At 40.9% G+C, this 11820-nt stretch overlaps 1 protein-coding gene across 1 annotated transcript in view; it reads right to left on the bottom strand.

The window, feature by feature from the left end:
• The window catches only part of DUSP16 (dual specificity phosphatase 16), a 121451-nt gene that overhangs the window by 108856 nt on the left and 775 nt on the right, over positions 1-11820 (bottom strand). The gene's annotated exons all lie outside the window — the stretch shown is intronic.

The raw sequence follows: 11820 nt of genomic DNA on the forward strand, positions 1-11820 counted from the left end.
GTTCTTTTATTTTGTCACCTTTCTTAATATATTTTCAAATCTATTGAATAAATGGAAGATTCTAAATTCAGTCTCTCTTATCTATCATTCCTTCTATCTGCCCATCCATCAGTTCTTAATACTTATTAATACTTGTGATAGGCGTGGCATGGGGAACTGAAGGGCACTGAGAATTTTTAAACTGTCTTCTATATATCTATTATAGGTATCACTCACCTTGCAAGATGGACATGGTTCAGCAAAGTTGGAAATAAAAGGTTTCCCTGGAGTGGATTCCGTGACTTACTAACATTTTAAAATTTACTGTCCTTTCCCAAAGATATTACAACAAGCTAAATTAAAATTCTGGGTGATGGAGTGGTTAAAATAATCTCTAGAACATATATTAGGCATTGATATGTAGCTAAAATGCTATACATATGGAGATGATCCAACTTGTTGCCTGTGCGTGATAGAAAAAGCCTATCACAGCCCAGGTGGCTCAGTGGTTTAGCGCCTTGCCTTTGGCCCAGGGCCTGATCCTGGAGACCCGGGATCAAGTCCCACATCGGGCTTCCTGCATGGAGCCTGCTTCTTCCTCTGCCTGTGTCTCTGCCTCTCTCTCTCTCTCTGTCTCTCATGAATAAATAAATAAAATCTTAAAAAAAAAAAAAAAGCCTATCAAGTCAGGAGGTTTAGCCTATGGTTCTGCCAGTACCACCACCATCTGACCAAGGGTGAGAGATTTATGTTCAAGTCTTCATTCTGCCATCAGATCTTCAATAAGAGCTTAATATAGGCTGGGCCCTTATACTCTAGTATTAAATTCTTTATGCCATATACCATACCATCATAAAGCATAGACTATAAGTGCAGCATGATATAGTTTAATAAAATGTTTCTTTTTTAATAAAATGTTTTAAAACAATATAAAAGGTATTGAGGAGGTGTCAACTGCATGTGAAAGAGCCAAGTGTCCCCTGATTTAATTATTACTCTCCTACTTAAACTCTCAGTGATTCCCAGGTGCCCTCAAATGAACTCTGGATCTTGACATTCAACATGCTTCATTGTCTGTCTCCCATCTACTTCTTTGGCTGGCCCTACCTCTTGACACTGCTCTTCCCAACTCCTGAGATACCTGAGATATCTACATTATGAGGAAAACGAATTGTTTGCAGTCCTCCATTGTTATTTCACCCTAATATGTCTTTGCAAATGTTTCTTTTCTTGCCTGCTTAAAAAGCTCATATTCATCCTTCGAGACCAGGCTCAGGAATCACCCCATCAGGAAAGTCTTCCCCTTGATCCTCTCTCTACATTTTATGTATACCTTTATTATCACACTTACCACCCTGTCATACATGCTTAGAGAAGTATGCAGATGAATCCCTCTTTGGAGGGTAAGCTTCTAGAGGGCAGAGACCCTGTCTCATTAATCTTCATGTGTCTAGCATATGCCACAATGCCTGGTGAGAGAAGGAGCGGTCCAGTATATCTATAAATGGATGAATTTTAAAAAAATAAATTAATCAGGGATCCCTGGGTGGCTCAGCGGTTTGGTGCCTGCTTTCAGCCCAGGGCATGATCCTGGAGACCTGGGATCAAGTCCCATGTCGGGCTCCCTGCCAGGAGCCTGCTTCTCCCCCCTGCCTGTGTCTCTCATTAATAAATAAATAAATAAAATCTTTAAAAATTAATTAATTAATTACTCATACTACAACTGAAGGAATTCTTTGTAGTTGACGCTTCTTAACAATATATTAACAAATCTAGTAAAGTTGCATCTCTCTTGGATTCCATCTTATCTCTACCTCAATCCAGTGGAACTGGCGCCACCCAAGGCATTATAGTGAGGTTCTTGTAACAATTGCTTGAATGTCAACTGTACTGTTGGTGCAATCTTGCATAGGGAAAGGTTGACTTCAGCACACAAGTCCCCGAGTATATATCATTTTAATCTTGACAGTGTACTCTTAAGCGACTGCCCTGTTTTTTTCCCTCACATTATTACTAGCATCTCTCCAAACAAGCTTAGATAGCAACATGTTTTCTTTGGCAAATTGATTAATGGGGGCATTACTCATATGCCTGGTTGTACAACGTGTCCAATAACATTGTCATTTTGTTTATGGGGTGTGGGGTAAAAATATCCAGGAATTCGTGGAGTGACCACCTGTTTGCCAGAAATGTTAAAGAGGGAGCTCTGGGGATGCAGCCCCCTTGAAGAATGCCGAAGGGGGTCTCGTTTCATCACCAGCATCCCCCACAACAAACTGCCTCCTGCAAGCTTAGCAGTAGCACCTGTGGAAATAGAAGAGCCATATTGGGTACCTTAGCACTGGCTGGGAACTGAGCTGCCCTGCAAGGCACCTGGAGAGACTGCCAAAGTAGCTCTTCCCAAGCCTGAAGGATGGCAAAGCTTGGGGAGCTGTCAAGCCCTGTGTCAGTGGCCAGGAGAGAAGTTGACCTTGATTTCGAAGTAGAAACAAGGGAGAAAGTGGGAATCAAAGGAGGCACTGGACAGGGGGAGGGAGAGACGCCTGGATAGCTCAGTGGTTGAACGTTTGCCTTTGGCTCAGGGTGCAATCCTGGGGTTCTGGGATGGAGTCCCCCCATTGGGCTCCCTGCGGGGGGGCCTGCCTCTCCCTCTGCCTATGTCTCTGCCTCTCTGTGTCTCTCATGAATAAATAAAATCTTTAGAATTAAGAAAAAAAAAAGAAAGGGGGAGGGAACACAAGGGCAGAAAACTGGGTAAGTGTATCTAGTACTGCTCCACCTTCCTTCAGGCATCCTACAGTGGGGTAGGGAAGGGGTCAGGAGGATGAGGGTTCCCAGGTGGAGGAGGTACCATCTCACCCCATAAGCTATGATCAGGCATGGAGGGAGCAAGCCTGGATTCCGGGCCTCACCTGCAGCAGCCAGAACTGAGCAGATCCACAGACAAATTCCATGCAGGCTGGGAAAGGAGGCTATCTAAGGGAAACAGCCTGAAGTTTTCCAGACAAAACAAATGGGAGAAAATCTTACAGGATTAGGGAAAGGATAACCCCCTTCCAGGACCTGCTGTCTGCAAACACAGAAGGGCAAAAACAACAGAGCACAAGAGCCATGTGAACAAAAAAGGAAAGGGTGAGGCACAGAGAAGAGGGTTAAGAGTCCAGGCTGACAACCAAGGTACAAAAGATTGACATTTCTTGCCCAATCCCTGGGCTGCATGGGCATCAGCCAGCACAAGGCCATCTTGAACTGGCAGGAGTAGGACTTAAGAAGCTTATTTGAGGAAGGCAGCTTTACTGACAAGACAATATGACTTTCTATTCTAGTTTAGAAAACCATCTAGAGGCCACAGCTTAAATGTTAAGGAGATCTGTGAAATTTGCAATGACATGTATGTACTCCCGGTAAAAAGTGGAAGGAGGGAGTTTTGTGTTTTGTGTTTTGAGTCTCATCACAGGGCGCCAGGAGAGTCAGGAGAGGCTGTAGCATCAAACTCTTAAGACTTTTACATTCCTGAAATGAAGAATGAGAATTATAAAATGAGAATAGCTAGCTGCATAAACTCTTAGTTCTGATTATACTATTTTGTCAAAATATTAGTATTTGCATGGAAAATATATATATACCGATGCAAAGTTCCCATAGATCACTGCGGTTATGTGGTTACATGCCCCAAAAGTTCTAGCAGAAGGCCCCAGAAAATGTCAGGCAGCACCAAGTCCAGAACAGAAATGAAAACACAATAATTATTTCAATCAGATTAAAGCACAAATAAACAAGCAAGCAGCCAAAACTATGGTTCCTCCACACACATGGGATGTTACTAATGTCTTGCCCCTGGAAGGAGAGGTGGTGGCATCAGAAACTGCTCAGAAAAGGCCAAACTTTACAGAGTCAGGCATGGTAAAAGACTTTTCATCTTGGATAGGTAAAGACTGAGATAATAGCATGGTGTAAATCTGTAAAACTCATAGAGTCAAAATAGACTTGTTTACAATACAGGGATCAAAGGGTATCCTTTGAAACTTGGTTGAGATAAACTTAGAATACATATTTTAAATTTTATTTATTTATTTATGTAACTAATCTCTACATCCAGTGCAGGGCTCACACTCACTACTCTGAAATCAAGAGTCACATGCTCTTTTGACTGAGCGAGTCTGGTGCCCCTAGAATACATATTTTAAAAGTGCCATTTCATATAGCACAGGAAAAAATATCTTTAAATGATTTGGACACATTGATGAATGACAGAGACAGAAATGGCTACTCAGCAGACCTATGCTACCTAACTTGTAAGGCTAACCTTAGCTAGAACAACCACACCATTCTACCAAAGACAGCTCTTGGTGACAGAAATACTGTTAGCACGATTGGTTGGATTCCATATGGTAATACTTTCATTCCTATGAGATAATTTTCACACAAACATTTTTGGAAACTATCAAGTGATAATACTATACTGGTATATGCTATTACACAAACTATCAGGTGCTATACCATTCAGGTAACATTGTGTATTGACCCAAGTAGATTGACATTAACCATCTTCAGGTTTCAGTGTCTTTGAAAACAATTCTATAAAAAAAAAAAAAAAGAAAAGAAAACAATTCTATATATAAGCCAAAAGGTTTAAAGCTATATCCTGGAATAGAAGTCTTCTTCTGTAGATGAGAGAAGCCTTTCAAGTCAAAGGAACTGAAAATATGCTTTACAAAAATTCTTAAATATGTAAATGAATTAAAAGATAAATGAAGATATGTGATACCAAACAAAAAAATCAGAACATCTATAATATTAAAAGATAATACCAGAAAGAAAAAAATCGAAGGTATTTACATTAGCAATAGATAGCAGATGCCCAAAATATTGCTAACACTTACATTCTCAGAAATATTATTTGTGTCTTTTTGAAAATATCTTTAGGGGCATAAGTAGGTCGGAAAAAGTCCCAAAAGTAGGTAGATTGGGGTTTTTCTTTTCCCCCCTTACAAATGGAGAAAATTGAAGCAAAATTTGGAGGAGTTTAGGCTATTTTTAAAACAAGAGGTGGGGTGTCTGGATGGCTCAGTCGCTTGAGTGTCTGCCTTTGGCTCATGGCCTGATCTCTGGGGTCCTGGGATTGAGCCTGGAGCCCACTCTGGGCTCCCTGCTCACTGGGGAATCTGCTTCTTCTTCTGCCCCTCCCCCCCTTCGCACGCACTCTCAAATATAAAATCTTTAAAAAAAAAAAAAAAAAAAGAGGGGTATCCCTGGGTGGAGCAGCGGTTTGGCGCCTGCCTTTGGCCCAGGGCGCGATCCTGGAGACCCGGGATTGAATCCCACATCGGGCTCCCGGTGCATGGAGCCTGCTTCTCCCTCTGCCTGTGTCTCTGCCTCTCTCTCTCTCTCTCTGTGACTATCATAAATAAATAAAAATTTTTAAAAAATTAAAAAAAAAGAGGTAATTCCTCTGCTGTTCTCATGAAATAGTCAAGTACCAAAACCACACTTCTTCCTGGATAACCCAGGAATCATCTTTTGTTCCTTAAAAATGCAAATTCCAGAAGAAGAGCCCTGTCAAATTTCCATTCAGCAAACAACTCCAGGTTTACCAGAGCTTACACTGGAAACAATAACTTTAAAAGTGAACTTTGATGGAAGAAAGCTGCTTTTTAAAAAATGGTTTCTAAGCTTTAAATGCAGTCTGAGGTTTTTTGTTTGTTTGTTTGTTTGTTTGTTTGTTTTTTTACTTACTCCATAACATTGCCATACTAAGTTTAAATTTCTACAGGTCTGAGTCAATAGAATACAATGTACCTGTCTTCTGTGTGTCTGGTGGGTAAGCCCTAAGGAGAGTTGTGAAAGAAGGTACCTGGTCAGTTCTTTATCACTCTCCTATCTCCCCCGCCCTAACCCTCATTAGCCATTTGCTGCTTTTTATTTATTTTTATTTTTATTTTTTATTTTTTTGACCTGAGTTTATTTGCTGCTTTTTAAATGCTCAAATCCACGCCTCAGGAATCAGATCTACCCAGGTCTCTCCCCATTTTAGAACTCCTATCCTCCAAAATCATATATTTCTCTTTTCTCCCACACCTCAACCCCATGTTAAACTAACCTTTAGGTAGCATGTAAGAGAGAAAAGAAAGAAATACATTCATACTAAAGTGTAAATGACTAATAGTGATGCTTTGCAAGCCATCTCTTAAAGAGTGGTTCAGTTTTAAACGGTTGCTTACTGGCCAAATAATTAATCTATTATTTATTTCCTCAGATAACGGCACACTTGATTCTTTCCTACTAGAAAGAAGGAAATGTATACATTTGGCTTAGGAAAAGCCACAGCATTTGAAGTAGAAATAGAAGTCAGGACAATATGAAGCAAAGCCGTCATTGAGTTTGAGAGAAGTTGTCTACGTTGGTGAAGGGGAAGAGGCATGGGAAAGTTTGAACATGGAAAGTTTTGGTTCTGTGAGCTTCATTTTCTCTTCCTTATTTTTATGCTGATTAGGGCTTTTTTCCCTTCCTTTTTGACAAACTGTTTTAGTACTTCTTGACCTTATTTATTTATTTTGCCCCTGCTGACAAGCTGGAGGCTGAATTATGTGCTCGCTCTTAAAATGTTCCCTTAGGCTCTTGCCTCTGAGCTTTCCAGCCAATGCAGAGAGTAAATAGGTACTGTGCTATATGCAAATGCAGGCATATTTGTCCGTGTAGGCCAAAGGAGGGGAGGCAGTTTGCAAAATGCCTTAAGAGCAGAAAGGAAAAAAAAAAAAAAGAGCAGAAACGAACTTCTGAACTGGAATATTTTATAACCTCATGAAAATAAGCTAAACTTTTCAGAAACAAAAAGTACAGAGGAATACTTCTCTATATAATAAGTTGGAAAAAAACCACACACAAAACAAAACATGACTAATACTTGAGCAGTGAGTTCACCTCAAGCATTTCATGAATTTCACATGACCCACCCACTTTTTCTCTGTACCTCTGAAGATTACCATATCAGCAGCAATAATACTCTGTTGTTCGAGTGCCAGATTTACATATCAACGTAGCCATGGCATTCCTGAATGTAGAATATTATACTGTTCCCCTTGTTTGTGGTTTCTATGATAAGGTTAATTTTTGTTCCTTTGCCTTCTTCATTTAATCTCATGCCACCCCCTACCTCTCTTCAATCAGTAGTTTGTTTTTCCCTCTGAATAGTTATCCTCCTGTCCGCTCTCAAGCCTCTGTGTCATAATTTGAACTACCCACAAGCTTACTGTCCAACCATGCTGCATTTTAAAATCTTTATCACCCAGCCACAGATGATCAGCTCTCTGAAAAGACAGGGCAGGGACAGAGAAGCTACAATGAGTCACTTCTGGGCTGACTGGGGTACCTTCTTCCCCAAATGAATGGTGTGTGTGAAGGTGGGTCGGAAGTCACCACAGTAGATTTCATGGCCACCTTTGTTCCTTTCTTGGTAGGCTTTGTTTTCAATTATTGCTATTGCTATTTCTAGATGGGAGATGAGTCTAACAAAAATTTCCATGCCAAAATTGAATGAAACAATTTTCATTTCCAATGAAAGTTTGGAAAGGGCTGGATAATTTTTAAATTCTTAGACTCATGTGTCAAACTTAGTGGGAAGCCAGCTGGAGCCTAACAAGTTATTTTAATGAGCTTCTTTTCTCTCTGATGTTCCTTCCCCAGGGCATGTGTGCCAAGCAGACCCATGTAGCCCAGGGAGTAACATGATCATCTTGGCTCTGTTTAGACACCTGTGCTCTTTCAGCCTAGTGGTAATGGGAATAGGAGAGAGGAAGAGAGATGAGGGCACTGAAGGCATGCAGACCTAGTGGGAGTGGGTGTGTGCCATGCTGCTTAGGAATTCACTACAAGAAACTCCACAGCAGCAGCAGAGGCTTGATGCATCGTAGGCCAACAGTGCCTCTATGCGGGGTGTCTGGGAGTATATGAAACGTGTTTGTGTGTGTGTGTGTTGGGGAAGGAGGAGTGGGGAGGGGAGGGAGGGAAAAATTATATGCATTTTTAGAAGGAATTGCATGCCTTGGAGGTTCCTTTTGAGGAGGAAGAAAAGATTGAAAATCATGAATATAAAGCAGGCCCAGCACCCTGAGAAAATATTCTCCTTCTAAACTTCCTCCCACTCCTTTAAAAATAAAAAAATACATTTGCTGTGTTTACTTTACCGAGATCAGTCTCATTCTTGGCACTCCATACCCACTCTGAACAATTTAACACATGGATATTAAGTTTGGTCTGTTATTATTTTCACCGATGCCTTTAGTGATTGTTCAGTCTCCTGTACGTGTGAATTTCTACTTGGATTATAAAATCCTCAAGGATTTATACTTATAGAAACTAATACTCTCAGGATGCCTGGGTGGTTCAGTGGTTGAGCATCTGCCTTCAGCTCAGGGAGTGATCCTGGGTTCCCTCCTGGGATCAGAGTCCCACATTGGGCTCCCTACAGGGAGCCTACTTCTCCCTCGGCCTGTGTCTCTGCCTCTCTCTGTCTCTTGTGAATAAATAAATAAAATCTTAAAAAAAGAAAAAGAAAAAAAAACTAATACTCTCTCTTGTTCTTCCCTCTTTGTTACCAATTCTGAGTACTTCTCAGAAAATGTTTAACACATGACTACACAATACTTCTTAGTAAGACTTTCCATGCTTTACAAAGTCTTCTTTTATGATGTGATTAAGGTTTACTTTTATAAATTAGATTTTAAAAATATTTAAAGTAGTTCCACACTTTTTTTTTTTTAAGATTTTATTTATTTATTCATGAGAGGCACACAGAGAGAGAGAGGCAGAGACACAGGCAGAGGAAGAAGCAGGCTCCATGCAGGGAGCCTGATGTGGGACTTGATCCCGGGTCTCCAGGATCATGCCCTGGACTGAAGGCGGCGCCAAACCACTGAGCCACCGGGGCTGCCCAGTTCCACACTTTCTAAAGTGAGCATGCTTATAATTCTTAAATTTAAATTTCTATTAAGGGGTGCCTGGGTAGCTCAGTCGGTTAAACATCTGCCTTAGACTCAGGTCATGATCCTAGGGTCCTAGGATTGAGCTCCTCCTCTGGTTCCCTGCTCAGTGGGGAGTCTGCTTTTCCCTCTGCTCCTCCTGCTCATTTTCTCTCAAATAAAATTTTTAAAAAAAATAAAATTTCTATTTTAATTGTGATGTTCCAAATGCACAGAAATACAAAGACAACAATACAACTCCACTTCCAGAGTTAACATATTTGCTTCATCTCTTTAAAAGTTAAATATACAACTAGCCACTCCCCATCCCAAGTCCCTCCCTCCCTCCCTAGAGAAAACCATTCTCCTGAAACTGGTATACACACTTCCCTGCATGTTTTTAGATTTGTACTACATGGTTCAAAAGGTCTTAGCTCTAAATAAAATCTTTTTTTTTTTTTTTAAAGGCCTTATCTCTCCTTGAAGGGCTGGTGATTGAGTCTGCAAACAGATCACACAAAGCCTCTGTAGAAGGATGGGAGTGGATAAGTGCCATTGCAGAGGACTGGGTACACTTTTGTCAGCTGGGATGCAGGAAGAGACAGTGGTAGAGGATTAACCCAGGGGAAAAGCTGTTTCACCTCAAAAAAGAGGACTTAGTGACAAGGGCATAGCCAGGGAAGCAAAACTGAGGCCAGCGGCACAATAGAAAGCTTTAGGGGTGGAAAGCAGCCCCTGGAGATGGAGAACAAAAGGGGTAGTAGGTGAGGCAGAGAGCTCCAGTGAGCACAGACTTTTGCTCCCCTGATCATCAGAGAGGATGTGGCTAGCTGTCTCTGAGACCTCCAGGAATGCAGTTTGGGGGTTAAGGGTGGGCCAAGCTGCTGAAACCCCAGCATGCCAGACCCATTACCAGCCTCAAGAACTGGCTACATGGTTTTTATTTGGAGGAAGTGACCTCCTTTAGTTCCTCTGAAGCATTATATAGATCAGAGATGACTCAACTTTCCTGTTACGGGCATAACTCGGAGATATCATGGGTTCAGTTCTCAGACCACTACAATAAAGCAAGCTGAATGAATTTTTTTGTTTCCAAGTGCATGTTAAAGTTATTTTTTCACTGTTCTGCAGTCTATTAAGTGTGGAATAGCATTATTCCTTAAAAAGTGTACCTACCTTAACGTAAAAATCTTTATTGCTAAAAAATGCTAACCATCATTTGAGCTTTCAGCAAGCCATAATCACTAATCACAGATCACCATAACAAACATAATAATAACGAAAAATTTTCAAATGTTGTGAGAATTGGGACACTCGGGGAGCTCAGTTGATTAAGCGCCCAACTCTTGGTTTCCGCTCAGGTCATGATCTCACAGTTGTGAGATCAAGCCCATGGCAGCGGCATTGGGCTCCGTGCTCAGTGGGGGTCTGCTTCTTTCTCTCTCTCAAATAAATAAATAAATCTTAAAAAAAAAAAAAAGAAATATTGTAAGAATTACTAAACTGTGACACAGAGACACAAAGTGAGAAAATGCTATTTGGGAAAAGGGCATTAATAGACTTGCTCAAGGCAGGGTTGCCACAAACCTTCCATTTGTAAAAAGCACAATAAAGTGAAGTACAGTAAAACAAGGCATGCCTCTCTCTATTGCCCTTCCTCAACTTGGAATTGAAAGATAAAATAGAAGGTACCCAGTTAAATTTGATTTTCAGATAAACAACAAATGCTTTGTTTAGTAAGTGTGTCTTAAATATTGTATGGGACATACTTATACTAAAAAGTTACTTGTTTATCCTAAAATCAAATGTGAGTGTTCTGTATATTTATTGCTAAATCAGGGAACTCCAATGGAATTTTGGAAGGGTTTTAGGAGTCTTTGAAAAGGACTGGGTCAGTGAGTTCTTCAGAATAACATTAAGGAACATTAATGAATTTTTATCAAATTTTCCGTGGTTTAATTAGGCTAAACTAACAAAGAGCCACCGACTTTATTAAATCAGGAGGATGCAAAGACACTCTTAGTTATTTTTTAATGATTTTATTGAGATATAAGTCACATACTATAAAATTCACTCACTTAAAATGTACTATTCAGGGGATGCCTGGATGGCCCAGTTGGTCAAATGCCTGACTCTGGTTTTGGGTCAGGTCAGGATCTCAGGGTTGTGGGATCCAGCCCAACGTCAGACTCTGTGTTCAGCACAGGGTCTGCTTTGGATTCTCTCTCCGCCTCTGCCCCTCTTGCTCTCTCTCTCTCTAAAAACAAATAATAAAATAAGATGTATAATTCAGTGTAGGGGTTTTTCTTGTTTTGTCTTGTTAAAGTCAGCTCTATCCCCAACTTAGGGTTTGAACTCAAGACCCCACGATCAGGAGTCCCACAATCCACTGACTGAGCCGGCCAGGCCAGGCGCCGCACAATTCAGTGGTTTTAAGAATATTCACAGAGTTGTGCAGCCGCTGCCCAATCAATTTTAGAACATTTTCTTTCTTTAAAAGATTTTATTTTTAAGTAATTGCTAAACCCAAATGTGGGACTCAAACTCACAACTCGAGATGGAGTCCCATGCCCCACCCACTAAGCCAGCTAGATGCCCTTAATTTTTGAACATTCTCATCACCTTAAAAACCAAACACACCGGCGCCCACTAACGATGCCTCCCCACACCTGCCCCACCTCCCTGCGGTTCCCAACCCTAGCCCCTGTCAACCCCTAGCTAACCGTTGGTCTCTTTAAATTACCTATTCTGGACCTTCCATTATAAACGGAATCTACAATATGAGGCTCTTCATTTTGCACGTTGTCAAGGCTCATCCACACGGTAGCACGTATCAGCACTTCGTTTGTTTGTTTGTTTTTCCACTTCATTTTTATGGTCTAAT

This window comes from Canis lupus, chromosome 27 (genome assembly GCF_011100685.1).
Source record: "Canis lupus familiaris isolate Mischka breed German Shepherd chromosome 27, alternate assembly UU_Cfam_GSD_1.0, whole genome shotgun sequence".
In the NCBI taxonomy this organism is placed as follows: domain Eukaryota; kingdom Metazoa; phylum Chordata; class Mammalia; order Carnivora; family Canidae; genus Canis; species Canis lupus.